This window comes from Triticum aestivum, chromosome 4B (assembly GCF_018294505.1).
Source record: "Triticum aestivum cultivar Chinese Spring chromosome 4B, IWGSC CS RefSeq v2.1, whole genome shotgun sequence".
Lineage (NCBI taxonomy): Eukaryota > Viridiplantae > Streptophyta > Magnoliopsida > Poales > Poaceae > Triticum > Triticum aestivum.
In genome coordinates this window covers 375,523,169-375,543,589 of record NC_057804.1, presented here as the reverse complement: position 1 = coordinate 375,543,589, position 20,421 = coordinate 375,523,169, and positions in this window count along the sequence as shown.

The following is a 20,421-nucleotide window of genomic DNA, read 5'->3' as shown; positions in this document are numbered from 1 at the left end:
TGTTGGAATGTTCGTGGTCTAAATGCTCCTGAAAAACACATAGCTCTATCTAATGCTATTGCTTCTAGTGGTTGTTCGATTATTTGTCTGCAAGAAACCAAAATGCAGGTTATCGATCTTGCACTTATTAAAAAGATTTACCCAAGACATTTTGATAAATTTGCTTATATTCCTTCGATTGGGGCTTCAGGTGGAATCCTGACTATCTGGAATAGTTTGCTTTTTATGGGGAAAGTCATTTTTTCTTAACAATTTGTGTTGGGTGTTCAGTTCACTGCCACACAATCCTCTCATACTTGGAACTTGATCAATATTTATGGTCTGTGCCAAGGGGGCCTTAGGGAGGCCTACACCAAATGGATGTTTGATCTATCCATCCCACACTCTGAGGATCAGCTTTTGGTCGACGATTTTAATTATATTAGAGCCCTTGAAAATTGTAACAAGACAGGCGGCAATACACAGGACATGTTCATCTTTAATGATTTCATTAGGGAACAATAGTTAACTGAATTGCCAATCAAAGGTCGTCGATTCACGTGGAGTAATATGCAACATGACCCCCTATTGGAGTAGCTGGATTGGTTCTTTACCTCTCTTAACTGGACCTCTTCATTCCCAAATACCATGGTTAAACCTCTAGGCAAGCCAGTCTCGAACCACATTCCCTGCAACATTGTTATTCAAACTAATATTCCTCGGTCCAAAATTTTCCGCTTTGAAACCTACTGGTTGGCACACCCAGGGTTTATGGACCTAGTTCAAACAGTTTGGGATAAACCAGTCAAGCACGGCAATTCAACTTCTACTCTTTGCCAAAAGTTACAAAATCTCAGGCAAGCCTTAAAGCATTGGAGTAAAAACATTTCTTGCCTCAAAGTGGCAATTGAGAACACCAACAAAACTCTTCTTGAGTTAGATAGCTTTGAAGACAAATGTATCTTGACGATTCCTGAGCATAACTTTCAGATCATCCTAAAGAGGCACCTCCTCTGTCTTCTTAAATACCAGAAAGAATATTGGAAAAAGAGATGCACGATACGTTGGGTCCAGTTCGGCGATGAAAACTCCAAGTTTTTTCAAGCGGTTGCCACTGAGCGATATAGAAAAAATTGCATTGCGAGCCTAAGGACTGAGGATGACACCATTGTGGATGATCATGCTTCCAAAGAATCTGTTATCTTCCAAACTTTTAAAGAAAATTAGGGCGCACCATACCACTGGACATGAAGTTTGACCTACCATCCATTCTTAATACTTCTGATCAGCTAGATGGCCTCACTGCCCCTTTCACCATGGATGAAATTGACATTGTCATCAAAGAGATGCCTCCAGACCGCGCACCTGGACCGGATGGATTCAATGGGGCTTTCCTCAAAGCCTGTTGGCACATTATAAAGAAGGATATATACCAACTGTGCAATGAATTTCATGATGTCACACTCAACCTGGAAAGTTTGAACTATGGTTATATCACACTCATCCCGAAAAACCAATCTCCTGAGGCTGTCAATGATTTCCGGCCAATAACATTGCTGAACTGCTGCTTGAAAGTGCTCACAAAAGTACTTGCAAATAGGCTCCAGAAAGTCATCTTATCCATAGTTCACCGTAACCAATATGGTTTCTTGAGAGGAAGATCCATACAGTATTGCCTTGCATGGGCCTTCGAATTCTTGCATCGATGCCAAGCCTCAAAGAAAGAGATTGTGCTCCTAAAGCTGGATTTTGCCAAAGCATTCTATACCATACAACACTCATCCATGATTGAGATCATGAGACAGATGGAATTTAACTGTAAATGGCTTCAGTGGATGACATCGATCTTTTCATCCGGGAAATCCTCTGTGCTCTTGAATGGTGTACCGGGCCGTCAGTTCCAATGCCTTTGTGGTGTTCGCCAAGGAGATCCGTTGTCACCATTGCTTCTCGTGATCGCTGCAGATTTGTTACAGTCTGCAATTAATGATGCTTACAACAAAAATCTCCTGAGCCTACCCTTCCCTGCTAGGAACACTACGGACTACCCGGTCATTCAATACGCGGACGACACAATCATCGGTATGCCGGCCTGCCCCACCCAAGCAGCCACCATGAAGCAAATTCTCTCAGACTATGCTGCTTCGATTGGGCTAGACATTAACTTCCACAAATCAACCCTGATCCCAATCAACACCCTGGACACCCTCTGCCAAAACATAGCTACAATCTTTGGTTGCACTATGGGAAAGATGCCCTTCACCTATCTTGGGTTGCCACTTGGCACCACTCGGCCTTCTGTTCAGGATCTTATGCCAATGGTGTGTCGTGCTGAGAGAAGGATCACTGCTGCTATGTCAATGATGTCTTATGCTGGTAAACTCTCGTTAGTGATTTCATGGATTACCTCCATAGCCATGTTTGCCATGTGCACCATAAGATTAAATCCTAAAGTCGTAGCACAGCTAGACAAGATTAGGAGTCATTGTCTATGGATTAAAAAAACTGACCAAGGCACCAAGAGTAACTCACTGGCAGCATGGGACCTAGTCTGCCGCCCCAAGAAACATGGTGGTTTGGGTATCATTAACCTTCAAATCCAGAATGATGCTTTGTTAATCAAATTCTTGCACAAATTCTATAACCCCCTGAACATCCCATGGGTGCAACTGATCTGGGACACGTACTATCCTCACGCAATACCACATGCCCAGGATCCTTGTGGTTCGTTCTGGTGGAAAGATGTTATGCAACTCAGTCCAACATTCAGAGGGGTTTCTTCGATTAAGGTGCATGAGGGGTCCTCGGTTCTGTTCTAGAAAGATGCATGGCAATCTGAGATCCTGTCGGAGGCCTTCCCTCGAGCGTTCTCATACACTAATAATGTAGATATCTCTGTTCGGGACTTCTTGACTATTGTTGCCAACCCACACAAGACATTCCAGCTCCCCTGTCTTCCCAGGCATACGATGAATTCATGCAGACGAGTCAGCTTATCAGTGACACGCAGTTAGAAGAGAATGGCAAGGACACCTAGACCTACATTTGGGGTGCTAGTGCGTTCAAGGAAAAAAAACTACTATGACTACTACTTCAGAAAAATTGAGGTACATGTTTCTTACAAATGGTTGTGGAGATCAAAATCGATACCCAAGGACAAGGTCTTTGGTTGGTTTTTGTTGACTGACTGTCTTAACACACGCAACATGCTCAAGAGAAGGCACTACAACATTGGATCTAACCTCAATTGCTTACTGTGTGGTTTTCACGTTGAAGAGACAGTTGAGCACTTGTTCTTCCACTGCACCTTCAGTGTTGAATGCTGGGATATTGTGGGAATTCATTGGTCTGCCCAACAGCATAGGCTCAAGTTGCTGGAAGAAGCCAAGCAGGCTTGGGACCGACCAATGTTCATGGACATCTTTCTGGTAGCTACATGGAGCCTGTGGAAAGAGAGGAACAATCATTACTTCCAACACACTGTGCCCTCTGTCTCTTCCTGGAAACAAAGATTCAAGTCAGACTTTGCCAATCTTAAATACAGGGGTTCTGAGGATATCAAAGAGTTCATTGATGCCTACCTGGCAGCACTAGTCTAGTCTAGTCAAAATAAATCTCTCTTTAAGGTTGTAACACATCCTTTATTTTCCCTACTTTTTCCTTTTCTTCACCACACCCAAAGTGGTGTCTGGTTCCATGTAAATATGTATCACTATTCCATTAATCCAATTGCAGTAGGAGCCTCTCCTACTATTTTCAGCGTCAAAAAGAAAAAAGAAAACTCGTACAAAATGGCACTCACTCCCTCCTTCTGGCACTTGTAGAACACCCTTCTGGGATGTTTCGACGAAATGAGGCACAACACCAGCCGCGTGCAGTGGTCACACTTGATGACCGGAAGTGGCGGGCCAATGACCTGCTGGGCGAGTGTTGAGCCTGACCGACGGGAGGATGTGGATGTGCCGCTGGTTGGTCGACGGTGAGATGCAAGCGTCGAGAGGACGAGGGCTACTAAGTGTCGGCGCAGAGCGGTCGCGGGGGGAGGGGGGTCGCGCGGTTCGGTCCTCGTCGAATCACTCCAAAACGCGACGACCCCCTGGACCGGGTGCGTCAAATCCGATGATGGCAGCATCGGACATGGATCAGTTAGTTTTGGTGCCAGCAACAAGAAGCGACCGAATCGATGTGAGGGGAGAGCGCGGCGACACTGGTTTAACGTGTGCTCAGAAGCACCTTGGATAGTAACATAATTCCTCTTGGATCAGTTTTGCATAGGTTCAATACAGAGTACATGCAAAAGGATATATAAATGTTGATTAAAAGAAAATAGTGAACACCAAATTGTAAGGATATGAAAACTGAGAAACGGTTAAAACCAACAACATTTTGCTTTCCATGGTAGTTCAATACTTGTCGATAGAGCGGATAATATGATATGCATAATTATACTTAAGGTGGCATGGTATCCAACAGGGCCGGGCCCATAGTTGTCCCAAATGTGCGGCCCGCACAGGGCCCATAATTTGGGGGGGGGCCAAAATATTTATGTAGGCTAGTATTTCCAAAAACAAAAACAGATCGAGGCCATACTGGGCCGCTGGGCGCTGGACTTGGGCCTGAGTGGAGGGCATCGAGCGCCTCGCCTCGCCTCGCTCGTTCGTTCGTTCATGCGGCAGGGAATCAGGATTGTCCGTCAAAAGAAAGAAACAATGAGATGGCAGCCTAAGCCCATGGAATCGGGATGGTCTGTCCCCATCTCGAAACCGTAATTGCAGCCGCCTCAGGCCGTTGGCATCACGCTACAGTCGCGTCGGCCAACGACGACCGGGCGTCGGGAGATCACGCAACACCACGTATCTCATCCTCAATATCAGGTATTTGAAACTGATAGAGTGATAGTGATCCAGCGATCCAAAGGTATCTCTCCAAGTTAATTGTTTGCCAAACCCAGCAGGAAATAGATTGTCTCGTTGCCTTCACATCATCGGATCGATCGGATTCAGGCTGCTGTTGTAGTGTTGTTGTTGCCTTCTTGTCTCTGTTCATGGCTTCCTCTCCCAAATTTCAGACTCACCAGATCGATCCATGACTCAGCGAGTCCTCCTTTTCGATTAACTTTGTTTTCTACTCCTAATTCCTAATTTCCTAATTAACTATTGGCAGGGATTGTTGCTTCATTCTTTGTTAAAGATCGGTTCTTACCTCCTCGTTTAAAAATCACTCACGGTGTAGTAGTTCAAGCGGAGAGGACCCAAAACTAGGTGAGTTAGACCCAAAACATTGATGCATCAACTAATTGATATATGCTACTCTTCAATTGTATTTTATTCATCTTTTCTATCTTGTGTTTCAATAATACAGATTTGAGTCATTATGGAGAAACATCAATCTAGTTCCTCTAAGCACAATACATTATGTTATATACATTAGAATTTTTTTTCTGTGAAATATATATATATATATATATATTATAATTGCCCGTTAGTTCTTTTTTTAGTGAGATAGGGCCCCATTTTTTAATTTAGCACAGGGCCCCAGATTTTGCCCGCCCGGCCCTGGTATCCAACTAGAAAAAAGAGCCTGGAAAGGAATGGAGATGAAAAATGGACAATAGAAGAGAAGGCTTACCTTGCTTTCTATTTGAGTGCTATACATGTTTGTTTTGCTATTGTTCAAGTGTCTTACCATAAGAACAAACAATAAATATATTTATATTTACTATAGTAAGAAGATTGAACTTATGATAGGTACTATCTATACTAAGCATGCAAAACTAAGGTAACAATATGATTGTCAATTTGGTAAGCAGAGTAACTTTATGAATGTATGGCAATTATGCATTAGAAGCAACTGCAAGGAAAATAAAATATTAGCTCACACGTTATTGCTGCCATTATATAATTGTATTTGCCGGTTCTCTTATTTGGACAATCTGCTCTTAGAATTAGAATATACAAATCATTTATAGTACCCAAAAGTATGCCCTAAACTTATTCTTTACAATGAACAGCAAAAATTCAAATATCAAGAAGGTTATGGTGATGAAGCTAAACCACAACATCACTATCAAATATGTTCTTGAAAGAACACTTGTAACTACAATGACCGTACAAAGGCATCATTTTAATCTGTTGTAGTACACAAATAAAGGTGATGTGGAAAGATGTATCCTTGCATACAAATATATACAACTCATAGTCAACATTTTAAATTCAACTCAAACGACACAATAAGTCAACAACCACCAGGACAAATATGTGGATGGTGAGTATATTTACCAATCTGTGTGAAGTAGGATGCAAACAAGATAACAAGATGATCTGAAAACCTATATTTATATAACACAATGCAAATCTGTAGATATTTTCTCATAGACTTCAAATAAGACAATCCTAACATATTCAGTTTTATGTAAAACTTGCTAATCCATGTATTGCAAAGCATGATTTCTGACAAACAAACATGCTCGACGATTTATTAAAAGAACCGCAATCAAAATAGCAAATACGACATATACAAAGACCACCACTAAAAGGTTACAAAAGATTAGGAGATAATTTCCGACATCCATAAACAATAAAATATTAGAATAATCTGTTTCCATGGTAACTTCAACATCCATCACGGGCAATCTATCTTTTGTAAATAACAGTCAGGATCAACTCGATAAATAAACCAATAGTGTGTAGATATTAAGTGTGCAACAACACAACTAAGTATTTCCCATGTAGTAATAACTTATATAACTAGAAGATACCCCGCGTGTTGCAGCGGGAAATATGAGCAAAAGGAGAAAAAAATATCAACTATATTAGATACATGTGATATCAAGTAAAAATGTACTAAAGTGGAAGCACCATCTATGAATTATCATGTGCATTAGACAGTGTTTCAAACATTGACAATAAATTTTGAAGTCGTCTAAAAGAACTATGTCTAATAACATTGAACCTTTCATGTCCATACTTCGTGCTAAGCTGAAAGGTTTAAATTTCATATCATCTTGAAAGTTTAAATGTACGCAAAAGTTTGTACAATGTAGAACACATTTAGACAGAACACATTTACATATTTCTTGCATCACATAATAATAAAATGAGTGTGTTACAACTGTTGATAAACATGCTGAAGGAAATATGCCCTAGAGGCAATAATAAAGTTATTATTTATTTCCTTATTTCATAATAAATGTTTATTATTCATGCTAGAATTGTATTAACCAGAAACTTAGCACATGTGTGAATACATAGACAAAACCTATTGTCCCTAGTTTGCCTCTACTTGACTAGCTCGCTAATCAAAGATGGTTATGTTTCCTAGCCATAGACATGTCTTGTCAATTGATGAATGGGATCACATCATTAGGAGAATGATGTGATGGACATGACCCATCCATTATCTTAGCATTATGATCGTGTCTGTTTCATTGCTACTGATTTCTTCATGACTTATACAAGTTCCACGGACTATGAGATTATGCAACTCCCGAATACCGGAGGAACACTTTGTGTGCTACCAAACGTCACAACGTAAATGGGTGATTATAAAGGTGCTCTACAGGTGTCTCCGAAGGTGTTTGCTGGGTTAGCATAGATCGAGGTTAGGATTTGTCACTCTGTGTCTCGGAGAGGTATCTCTGGGCCCTCTCGATAATACACATCACTATAAGCCTTGCAAGCATTGTGACTAATGAGTTAATTGCGGGATGAAGTATTACGGAACGAGTAAAGAGACTTGCTGGTAACGAGATTGAACTAGCTATTGAGATACCGACGATCGAATCTCGGGCAAGTAACATACCGATGACAAAGGGAACAACGTATGTTGTTATGCGGTTTGACCGATAAAGATCTTCGTAGAATATGTAGGAACTAATATGAGCATCCAGGTTCCGCTATTGGTTATTGACAGAAGACGTGTCTCGGTCATGTCTACATAGTTCTCGAACCCGTAGGGTCCGCATGCTTAACATTCAATGACGATTGGTATTACGAGTTTATGTGATATGATGTACCAAAGATTGTTCTGAGTCCCGGATGTGATCACGGACATGACGAGGAGTCTCGAAATGGTCGAGCCATAAAGATTGATATATTGGACGACTATATTCAAACATCAAAAGTGTTCCGGAGAAGTTTCAGATAAAACCGGAGTGCCGGAGGGTTACCGGAGGGTTACCGGAAACCCCGGGGGAACTAATGGGCCTCGATGGGCCCTAGTGGAGAGAGAGAGGGGCCGGCCAGGGCAGGCCGCACGCCCCCTCCCCTTGAGTCCGAATAGGATAAGGAAGGGGGGTGGCGCCCCCCTTTCCTTCCCCCTCTCCCTCTCCTTCCTTCCCCCTCTCTCCCTTTAGGTGGAAACCTACTAGGACTTGGAGTCCTAGTAGGATTCCCCTCTTGGGGGCGCGCCAAGGAGGGCCGGCCGGCCTCCCCCTTGCTCCTTTATATACGGGGGCAAGGGGCGCCCTAGAACACACAAGTTGATAATTGTTTAGCCGTGTGCGGTGCCCCACTCTACAGTTACACACCTCGGTCATATCGTAGTAGTGCTTAGGCGAAGCCCTATGCCGGCAACTTCATCATCACCGTCACCACGCCGTCATGCTGACGAAACTCTCCCTCGACCTCAGCTGGATCTAGAGTTCGTGGGACGTCACCGAGCTGAACGTGGGCAGATCGCGGAGGTGTCGTACCTTCGTTGCTAGGAATGGTCGGATCGTGAAGACGTACGACTACATCAACCGCGTTGTCATAATGCTTCCGCTTTCGGTCTACGAGGGTACGTAGATGATACATCTCCAACGTATCTATAATTTTTGATTGCTCCATGCTATATTATCTACTATTTCGGGCAATATTGGGCTTTATTATCCACTTTTATATTATTTTTGGGACTAACCTATTAACCGGAGGCCCAGCCCAAATTTGTTGTTTTATGCCTATTTCAGTGTTTCGAGGAAAAGGAATATCAGACGGAGTCAAAACGGAACGAAAACAACTGGAGAAGTTATTTTTGGAAGGAAAGCAACCCAGGGAACTTGTAGTCCACGTCAGGGGAGATACGGGCTGCCCACAAGGGTGGGGGGCGCGCCCACCCCCTCCCCCCCCCCCTGGGCACGCCCCCTACCTCGTGGGGCCCCCGTAGCTCCTCCGACATACCCCCTTCACTCATATATACCTACGTACCCTAAAACTTCCAAAACAGAGCATAGATCAGAAGTTCCGCCGCCGCAAGCCTCTGTAGCCACGAAAAACCAATCGGGACCCTCTCCGGCACCCTGTCGGAGGGGGCCATCATCATCGGTGGCCATGGAGGAGTATCCCGGAGGGGTCTTCATCACCATGAAGGCCAAGGACCAGAAGGTGGAGGCCATGGAGGGGGAAGCACAAGGGGGAGAACCTCTCATCCTCTCTTCCGATGGTGCCGGAGTGCCATCGAGAGGGGAATCATCGCCACGGTGGTCATCTTCATCAACATCACCATCATCATCACCATCCTCATCTCTTTTACGCGGTCCACTCTCCCGCACCCCGCTGTAATCCCTACTTGAACATGGTGCTTTATGCCACATGTTATGATCCAATGATGTGTTGCCATCCGATGATGTTTTGAGTAGATATTTTGTGTCTTTGGGTTGATTGACGATCTAGATTGGTATGAGTTGTATGTTTTACTTTGGTGCTGTCCTATGGTGCCCTCCGTGTTGCGCAAGCGTGAGGGATACCCGATGTAGGGTGTTGCAAATCATGATTCGCTTATAGTGGGTTGGTGAGTGACTGAAACACAAACCCGAGTAAGAGGGATTGTTGCGTATGGGAATAAAGAGGACTTGATGCTTTAATGCTATGGTTGGGTTTTACCTTAATGATCTTTAGTAGTTGCGGATGCTTGCTAGAGTTCCAATCATAAGTGCATATGATCCAAGTAGAGAAAGTATGTTAGCTTATGCCTCTCCCTCATATGAAACTGCAATAGTGATTACCGGTCTTGTTAACAATTGCCTAGGACAATTCCGCACACCGATCCACCATTATTCCACACTCGCTATTTATATTATTTAGTAATGTATTCTAACTCTACGATAACAGCACCTACTTTTATATTTTAGCTCTCCGATATCATGCAAAGTTATCCTCTTCATACCCACAACGTAGTTTTATTTCTCGTTTCTAGTTGGAAGTAAACGTTCGGTGCACGTAGAGTCGTATCGGTGGCAGATAGGGCTTGAGAGAATATTGATCTTACCTTTAGCTCCTTGTGGGTTCGACACTCCATACTTATCACTTCCATCTTTGGAAAGTGCTATGATGATTCCTTGCACTTGGGGATTATCAAGCTCTTTTCTGGCGCCGTTGCCGGGGAGCAATAGTGTGGGGTTGATTTTCTCGCGTGTGCTTGTTTGCTTCCTTCACTAAGTAGATTTTGTTTTTCCTTTTTGTTTCTGTTTAGTTGTGGGTGAAACATACAAAAAAAATTAAAAATGAAAATACAAAAAAAATTACTTGCCTCTCTTGCCTAAAAAGTTTTTCAAAAAGAGAAGCGATTGGAAGGTTTTGCATTGAAGAAGTGAGGGTCGACCTTGAGCACTTGTGCTCATGCTCATGGAAACAATGTAGAATTTTTCATGGACGTTTCTCTGTAAATAATTATCCCCTTGTTTATATTCATTGTATTATAAAAATAATGTGCCAAGCCTTGGTGTTAGGATGATAAGATTGCTTGCTTACTACGGGCAGAACAAAAACAGAAACTTTGGCTGTAGTGCATGAATTTACATTTTTAACTGGAAGGTCAAATGGTTCTGATTCTTTTTGCACATTACTTCTGTACAAATTGTTCAAATTGTAAAATTTACTTTATAATTTTAGGAGTTACAGAAGTTTGGCAAACTTCCAGATTACTACAGACTGTTCTGTTTTTAACAGATTCTGTTTTGCGTGTGTTGTTTGCTTATTTCGATGAATCTATGACTAGTATCGGAAGGTATGAACCATAGAGAAGTTGGAATACAGTAGATTTAACATCAATACAAATAAAGAATGAGTTCATTACAGTACCTAAAGGTAGTGATTTGCTTTATTACACTAACGGATCTCACAAGTTTTTGTCAAAAGTTTTGTGTGGATGAAGTGTCCGAAGGTCGAGGAGCTATCAATATGAGAAGAATAAAGAGAGGCAAGAGTTAAAGCTTAGGGATTCCCAAGGCACCCCAAGTAAATATTTCAAAGTATACTCAAGCATTTAAGCTTGGAGATGCCGCGATTGGCATCCCATCTTTCTTCTTCAATAAATATCGGTATACCTCGATTTTTGTTTTGTTCACATGATTTGTGTCCTTTGTGTTTTTCCTTTTCTTCAAGAACCATGCTAGCATGAGATAGACCTTCATTGATTTGTAGAATACTTCATGTGCTTCACTTAAATCTTTTAAGTATGATCTTATAGAATTACTCTTTGTGCTACACTTAAATCTTTTGAGTATGGTTTTATAGAATGCTTCATGTGCTTCACTTATACATTTTGATTTTGAGCTCGGATATTGGTCAGTTGTAGAATGGTCCATGAACTTCACTTATACCTTTTGGAGTATGAATAATAATATCATTTAAAGTGGGTTTGGAAGAGTGACAACTTTAGGAATTAGTGATCCCACTATTTTGGAGGACGTTGAATCTTAGTATGATATTTATGAAAGTGGATTCGGAAGAGTGTCAACTTTAGCTAGTAATGATTCCACTATTTCGGAAGAGGTTCCAATTGAGTATGAGAACAAAGTTGCTATCCATGATACTACTGAAAATTATTATGAGGGAGGAATACATGCTTGTAGGAGTTGCAATAATATTAAGTTTCCTCCCTATGTGCTTAAAGTTTTTGAAAGTTATGCTTGTTTTGCCTTCCTATGCTAGTTGATTGTTGTTCTTATAAATTGTGTACTCACAAAATCCCTAGGCATAGGAAGTGAATTAGATTTAAATATGCTAGTCATATTCTTCAAGATGCTCTCTTTGTGTTTCAATTCCTATCTTTAAAGTGAGCATCATTGAAATCATCATGCCTAGCTAAAAGGCATTAAAGAAAAGCGCTTGTTGGGAGACAACCCAATATTTACCCTTACTGTTTTTGTATGTTTACATGATTAAGCTACTGTAGTAATCATGTTTAATATCTTTTGTTTCAATAAAGTGCCAAGTAAGACCTTTAGGAAGACTCGGGTGAAAGTTAATGTGATCTTGCTGTAAAAAAACAGAAACTTTGCGCTCACGAGAATAGATGTCATTTTTTAAGAAGAGTGCTTTTGAGTTGATTCTTTTTTCAGAATATTAATAGAAAAATTCCTCACGTCCACCAATTTATTTCATAATTTTTTGAGCAGCAGAAATATGCTTATTGTTCAAATCATTACATATTGTTCTGTTTCTAACAGATTCTATTTTCATTGCATAGTCTACTTGTTTTCTAGTTTCTATGGCTTATATTTCTCAATATAATTTGTAGAAATGATATGGTACAGTATGCATTGTGTGAAAACAATTATTAACCTTGTCTTTGTCAGTACCAAAGTGAATGGTTTGCTCTTTATCATACTAACCTATCTCACGAAGTTTGGATGAGTTTTGTGTGATTGAAGTTTTCAAGTTTTGGGTAAGATATCGATATAAGGAGAATAAGGAGTGGAAGGACCATAAGCTTGGGGATGCCCGAGGCACCCCAAGGTAATATTCAAGGAAGACTCAAGCGCTTAAGCTTGGGGATGCCCCGGAAGGCATCCCCTCTTTCGTCTTCAAAACTATTGGTACACCTTACTCGGAGCTATATTTTTATTCGTCACATGATATGTGTTTTACTTGGAGCATCATTTTTTGTTAGTATTTGCTTGCTGTTATTTATAATAATGTTTTGCATCTTTAGTTTCAATAAAAATGTCAAGGATAGCCTTTACCATGCTTATTTTGCTAACATACATGTTGCTGTTTGAAAACAGAAAGTTTACCGCTGTTGCAAAAATTCCCTAGAAAAGTTAGAGCATGATATAATGTTGAAACTTTTTGCATAATGAGCTCTGATAAATATACTACAGTGGGAATTTTCTCTCATAATTTTTGGAGATAGGGAAGTATTAATACTCCTGCATTCTTTACAGGCTGTACTGTTTTGACAGATTGCTGTTATGGTTGCATTGTTTGCATATGTTTGCTTGTTTAATGATTCTATTTGAGGATAGGAGTGTTAAATATGCGGAGGAATTTATTATGCAATGTTGAATAATAATTTTAGTAATTTGTTACAGTAGAAAATGATAAGGTTTTGCATTGGTTTATACTAACCTATCTCACGAGTTCTTGTTGAGTTTGGTGTGTATGAAGCTTTTGAGATTTAGGAAACCGACGTATAAAAGGAATTAAGGAGACACAAAAGCTCAAGCTTGGGGATTCCCAAGGCACCCCAAGACATTATTTCAAGAAGTCTTAAGCATCTAAGCTTGGGGATGCCCCGGTAGGCATCCCACCTTTTCTCTTCAACAACTATCGGTTAGTATCGGTTGAACCTAAGTTTTTGCTTCTTCACATGAGTTGTGCTATCCTTGAAAAGTCATTTTATTTTGTTTTGCTTGCTGTTTGAATAAAATCATTGGATCTGAAATATTGAATGAAAAAGAATCCTCCCATGGCTAGTTAATAATTATTTGTCTACTCAATGCCCTTCACTCAAATCTTTTGGAGTAGTTTGTCATTTACTCTTGTGCTTCACGTATATCCTATGAGTAAATGGGGGAATGAATTGAATGTCATAAATCTGAATTTTTATATGTTTCATATGCTTATAACATGGTTAGTGATGACTTCGCACATAGAAAGTATGAGGCATAAAAGTTGTTGAGAATTGGCAAACGTAGTTTTGGTCATCATTGCAATTAATAGGAAGTAATAAGGAAAGAGAGGTTCACATACAAATATATTACCTTGGACATCTTTTATGATTGTGAAGCACTCATTAAGTATGACATGCTAAAAGAGTTGACGTTGGACAAGGAAGACAACGTAATGGTTTATGTTTTCCGACATCTCAGTTAAAGTATATTTTTATTGAACTTCCAAACATGTTGAGCTTGCCTTTCCCCCTCATGCTAGCTGTCGGTGTCAAAACCGGCGGATCTCGGGTACGGGGTCCCGAACTGTGTGTCTAGGCGGATGGTAACAGGAGACAAGGGACACGATGTTTTACCCAGATTCGGTCCCTCTTGATGGAGGTAAAACCCTACGTCCTGCTTGATTGATATTGATATTGTGGATGTTTACAAGAGTGGATCTACCACGAGATCAAGGAGGCTAAACCCTAGAAGCTAGCCTATGGTATGATTGTAATGGTTGTTGTTGTTGTTGTTGTCCTACGGACTAGAGCCATCCGGTTTATATAGACACCGGAGAGGGCTAGTGTTACATAGAGTCGGTTACAATGGTAGGAGATCTACGTATCCGTATTGCCAAGCTTGCCTTCCACGCCAAGGAAAGTCCCATCCGGACATGGGACGAAGTCTTCAATCTTGTATCTTCATAGTCTTGGAGTCCGGTCGATGATGATAGTCCGGCCGATGATAGTTCGGCTGATGATGGTAGTCTGGCTATCCGGACACCCCCTAATCCAGGACTCCCTCACTAGCCAAATTCCTTGCACCAAGTAGAGATACTACTTGTGCTTCCAAATACCCGTAAACCCAGTTTTGCCATGAGAGTCCACCATACCTACCTATGGATTGAGTAAGATCCTTCAAGTAAGTTGTCATCGGTGCAAGCAATAAAAATTGCTCTCTAAATATGCATGACTTATTAGTGCAGAGAAAATAAACTTTGTATGAACTTGTTGTGGAAGTAATAAAAGCGACAGACTGCATAATAAAGGTCCACATACAAGGGGCAATATAAAGTGACGTTCTTTTGCATTAAGATTTTGTGCATCAACCCTAAATGCGCATGACAACCCCTGCTTCCCTCTGCGAAGGGCCTATCTTTACTTTATGTTTTTACTTTATGCTTGAGTCAAGGTGATCCTCACCTTTCCCTTTTTCATTTTATCCTTTGGCAAGCTCCTTGTGTTTGAAAGATCATGATATATATATATATATATATATATATATATATATCCAATTGGATGTAAGTTAGCATGGGCTATTATTGTTGACATCACCTAAAGGTGAATACGTTGGGAGGTAACACAATAAGCCCCTATCTTTCTCAGTGTCCGGCTGAAACTCCATAACCACAAGTATTGTGTGGGTGTTAGCAATTGTAGAATACTATATGATAGTTGAGTATGTGGACCTGTTGAAAAGCTCTATTCTTGACTCTTTCTGATGTTATGATAAATTGCAATTGCTTCAATGACTGAGATTATAGTTTGTTAGTTCTCAATGAAGTTTCTGAACCATGCTTGACATTGTGAATAGATTGTTACTTGATCATGAAAAGTTTTATGAGATAAGCTGCTATTATGACACATATTGATGCTAGAAAAAGTGATTGGAATTATCATTGATCAAACTTAAGAACTTACTAGCACTTCACATCAAAAATTATCTTTTTATCATTTACCTACTCGAGGACGAGCAGGAATTAAGCTTGGGGATGCCTGATACGTCTCCAACGTATCTATAATTTTTGATTGCTCCATGCTATATTATCTACTGTTTCGGGCAATATTGGGCTTTATTATCCACTTTTATATTATTTTTGGGACTAACCTATTAACCGGAGGCCCAGCCCAGATTTGCTGTTTTATGCCTATTTCAGTGTTTCGAGGAAAAGGAATATCAGACGGAGTCAAAACGGAACGAAATCAACTGGAGAAGTTGTTTTTGGAAGGAAAGCAACCCAGGGAACTTGGAGTGCACATCAGGGGAGATAGGGGCTACCCACGAGGGTGGGGGGCGCCCCCCCCCGGACGCGCCCCCTACCCCGTGGGGCCCTCGTAGCTCCTCCGACGTACCCCCTTCACCCATATATACCTACGTACCCTAAAACTTCCAGAACAGAGATTAGATTAGAAGTTCCACTACCGCAAGCCTCTGTAGCCACGAAAAACCAATCGGGGCCCTCTCTGGCACCCTACCGGAGGGGGCCATCACCACCGGTGGCCATGGAGGAGTATCCCGGAGGGGTCTTCATCACCATGAAGGCCAAGGACCAGAAGGTGGAGGCCATGGAGGAGGAAGCACAAGAGGGAGAACCTCTCCTCCTCTCTTCCGGTGGCGCCGGAGTGCCATCGGGAGGGGAGTCATTGCCACGGTGATCGTCTTCATCAACATCACCATCATCATCACCATCCACATCTCTTTTACGCAGTCCACTCTCCCGCACCCCACTGTAATCCCTACTTGAACATGGTGCTTTATGCCACATATTATGATCCAATGATGTGCTGCCATCCTATGATGTTTTGAGTAGATATCTTTTGTCTTTGGGTTGATTGACGATTTAGATTGATATGAGTTGTATGTTTTACTTTGGTGCTGTCCTATGGTGCCCTCTGTGTCGCGCAAGCGTGAGGGATTCCCGATGTAGGGTGTTGCAATACGTTCATGATTTGCTTATAGTGGGTTGGTGAGTGATTGAAACACAAACCCGAGTAAGAGGGATTGTTGCGTATGGGAATAAAGAGGACTTGATGCTTTAATGCTATGGTTGGGTTTTACCTTAATGATCTTTAGTAGTTGCGGATGCTTGCTAGAGTTCCAATCATAAGTGCATATGATCCAAGTAGAGAAAGTATGTTAGCTTATGCCTCTCCCTCATATGAAACTGCAATAGTGATTACCAGTCTTGTTAACAATTGCCTAGGACAATTCCGCACACCGATCCACCATTATTCCACAGTCACTATTTATATTATTTAGTAATGTATTCTAACTTTACAATAACATCACCTACTTTTATATTTTAGCTCTCCGATATCATGCAAAGTTATCCTCTTCATACCCACAATGTAGTTTTATTTCTCGTTTCTAGTTGGAAGTAAATGTTCGGTGCACGTAGAGTCGTATCGGTGGCAGATAGGGCTCGAGAGAATAATAATCTTACCTTTAGCTCCTTGTGGGTTCGACACTCCATACTTATCACTTCCATCTTTGGAAAGTGCTACGATGATTCCTTGCACTTGGGGATTATCAGTAGACAACACTCTCCCCTCTCATTGTTATGCATCACCTAGAGATAGATCTTGCATGATTGTAGGAAATTTTTTGAAATTACTGCGTTCTCCAACAGTGGTATTAGAGCCAGGTCTATGCGTAGATGTTATATGCATGAATAGAACACAAAGAGTTGTGGGCGATAATAGTCATACTGCTTACCAGCATGTCATACTTTGATTCGGTGGTATTGTTGGATGAAGCAGCTCAGACCGACATTACGCGTACGCTTACGCGAGACTGGTCCTACCGACGTGCTTTGCACATAGGTGGATGGTGAGTGTTTGTTTCACCAACTTTAGTTGAATCGAGTGTGGCTATGCCAGGTCCTTGTTGAAGGTTAAAACAACACAATTGACGAAAAATCGTTGTGCTTTTGATGCGTAGGTAAGAACGGTTCTTGCTAGAAGCCCGTAGCAGCCACGTAAAATTTGCAACAACAAAGTAGAGGACGTCTAACTTGTTTTTGCAGGGCTTGCTGTGATGTGATATGGTCAAGGCATGATGTGATATAAATTGTAGTATGAGATGATCATGTTTTGTAACAAAGTTATCGGCAACTGGCAGGAGCCATATGGTTGTCGCTTTATTGTATGCAATGCAATTGCCATGTAATTGTTTTACTTTATCACTAAGCGGTAGCGATATTCGTAGTAACAATAGTTGGCGAGACGACAACGATGCTACGATGGAGATCAAGATGTCGCGCCGGTGACGTTGGAGATCATGACAACGCTTCGGTGATTGAGATCATGAGCATAAGATGATGATGGTCATATCATGTCACATATTTTGATTGCATGTGATGTTTATCCTTTATGCATCTTATTTTGCTTAGAACATCGGTAGCATTATAAGATGATCCCTTACTAAATTTCAAGGTACAAGTGTTCTCCCTGAGTATGCACCGTTGCTACAGTTCGTCGTGCCGAGAGACCACGTGATGATCGGGTGTGATAAGCTCTACGTTCACATACAATAGGTGCAAGCCAGTTTTGCACACGCAGAATACTCGGGTTAAACTTGACGAGCCTAGCATATGCAGATATGGCCTCGGAACACTGAGACCGAAAGGTCGAGCATGAATCATATAGTAGATATGATCAACATAGTGATGTTCACCATTGAAAACTACTCCATCTCACGTGATGATCGGACATGGTTTAGTTGATTTGGATCACATGATCATTTAGATGACTAGAGGGATGTCTATCTAAGTGGGCGATCTTAAGTAATATGATTAATTGAACTTTAATTTATCATGAACTTAGTCCTGATAGTATTTTGCAAATTATGTTGTAGATCAATAGCTCGCGTTATTGCTTCCCTATGTTTTTATGTGTTCCTAGAGAAAACTAAGTTGAAAGATGATAGTAGCAATGATGTGGACTGGGTCCGTGATCTGAGGTTTATCCTCATTGCTGCACAGAAGAGTTGTGTCCTTGATGCATCGCTAGGTGACAAAACCATTGCAAGAGCAGATGCAGACGTTATGAACATTTGGCTAGCTTAATATGATGACTACTTGATAGTTTAGTGCACCATGCTTTACGGCTTAGAATCGGGACTTCAAAGACGCTTTGAACGTCATGGACCATATGAGATGTTCTAGGAGTTGAAGTTAATATTTCAAGTAAATACCCGAGTTGAGAGATATGAAGTCTCCAAGAAGTTCTATAGCTAAAAGATGGAGGAGAATAACTCAAACAGTGAGCATGTGCTCAGATTGTCTGGGTACTACAATCACTTGAATCAAATGGGAGTTAATCTTCCAGATAAGATAGTGATTGACAGAGTTCTCTAGTCACCATCACCAAGTTACTGGAACTTCATGATGAACTATAGTATGAAAGGGATGACAAAAACGATTCCCGAGCTCTTCGTGATGCCAAAATTGACGAAGGTAGAGATCAAGAAAGAGCATCAAGTGTTGATGATTGACAAGACTACTAGTTTCAAGAAAAGGGCAAAGGGAAAGAAAGGGAACTTCAAATAGAATGCCAAGCAAGTTGTCACTCCCATTTAGAAGCCCAAAGCTAGACCTAAGCCTGAAACTGAGTACTTCTACTATAAAGGAAATGATCACTGGAAGCAGAACTACCCCAAATATTTGGTGGAAAAGAGGGATGGCAAAGTGAACAAAGGTATATTTGATATACAGGTTATTGGTGTACCTTGCTAGTGTTCATAGTAGCCCCTGGATATTCGATACTTGTTCGATTGCTAAGATTAGTAACTCGAAATAAGAGTTACAAAATAAATAGAGACTAGTTAAGGATGAAGTGACGATGTATGTTGGAAGTGGTTCGAAGATTGATATGATCATCATCGCACACTCCCTATACTTTCGGGATTAGTGTTGAACCTAAATAATTGTTATTTGGTGCCAGCGTTAAGCATGAACATTATATCTAGATCTTGTTTGATGCGAGACGGATATTCATTTAAATCAGAGAATAATGGTTGTTCTATTTATATGAATAATATCTTTTATGGTCATGCATCCTTGCTGAGTGGTCTATTTTTGTTGAATATCGATCGTGGTGATACACATGTTCATAATATTGAAGTCAAAAGATGCAAAGTTGATAATGATAGTGCAACTTATTTGTGGCACTGTCGTTTAGGTCATATTGGTGTAAAGCGCATGAAGAAACTCCATGTTGATGGACTTTTGGAATCACTTGGTGCTTGCGAACCATGCCTTATGAGCAAGATGACTCAAACTCCGTTCTCCGGAACAATGGAACGAGCTACTGACTTATTGGAAATAATACATACCGATGTATGCGGTCCAATGATTATCGAGGCTCATGGCGGGTATCGTTATTTTCTGACCTTCACAGATGATTTGAGCAGATATGGGTATATCTACTTAATGAAATATAAGTCTGAAACGTTTGAAAAGTTCAAAGAATTTCAGAGTGAAGTGGAAAATCATCGTAACAAGAAAAAAAAGTTTCACAACTGTGGCCACCTGGAAACCACAGCGTAATGGTGTGTCCGAACGTCATAACTGTACTTTATTAGGTATGGTGCGATCTATGATGTCTCTTACCGATTTACCGCTATTGTTTTGGGGTTATGCTTTAGAGACGGTTGCATTAATGTTAAATAGGGCACCATCAAAATCCGTTGAGACGACGCCTTATGAACTGTGGTTTGGCAAGAAACTAAAGTTGTCGTTTCTTAAAGTTTGGGGTTGCGATGCTTATGTGAAAAAGCTTCAACTTGGTAAGCTCGAACCCAAACCAGAG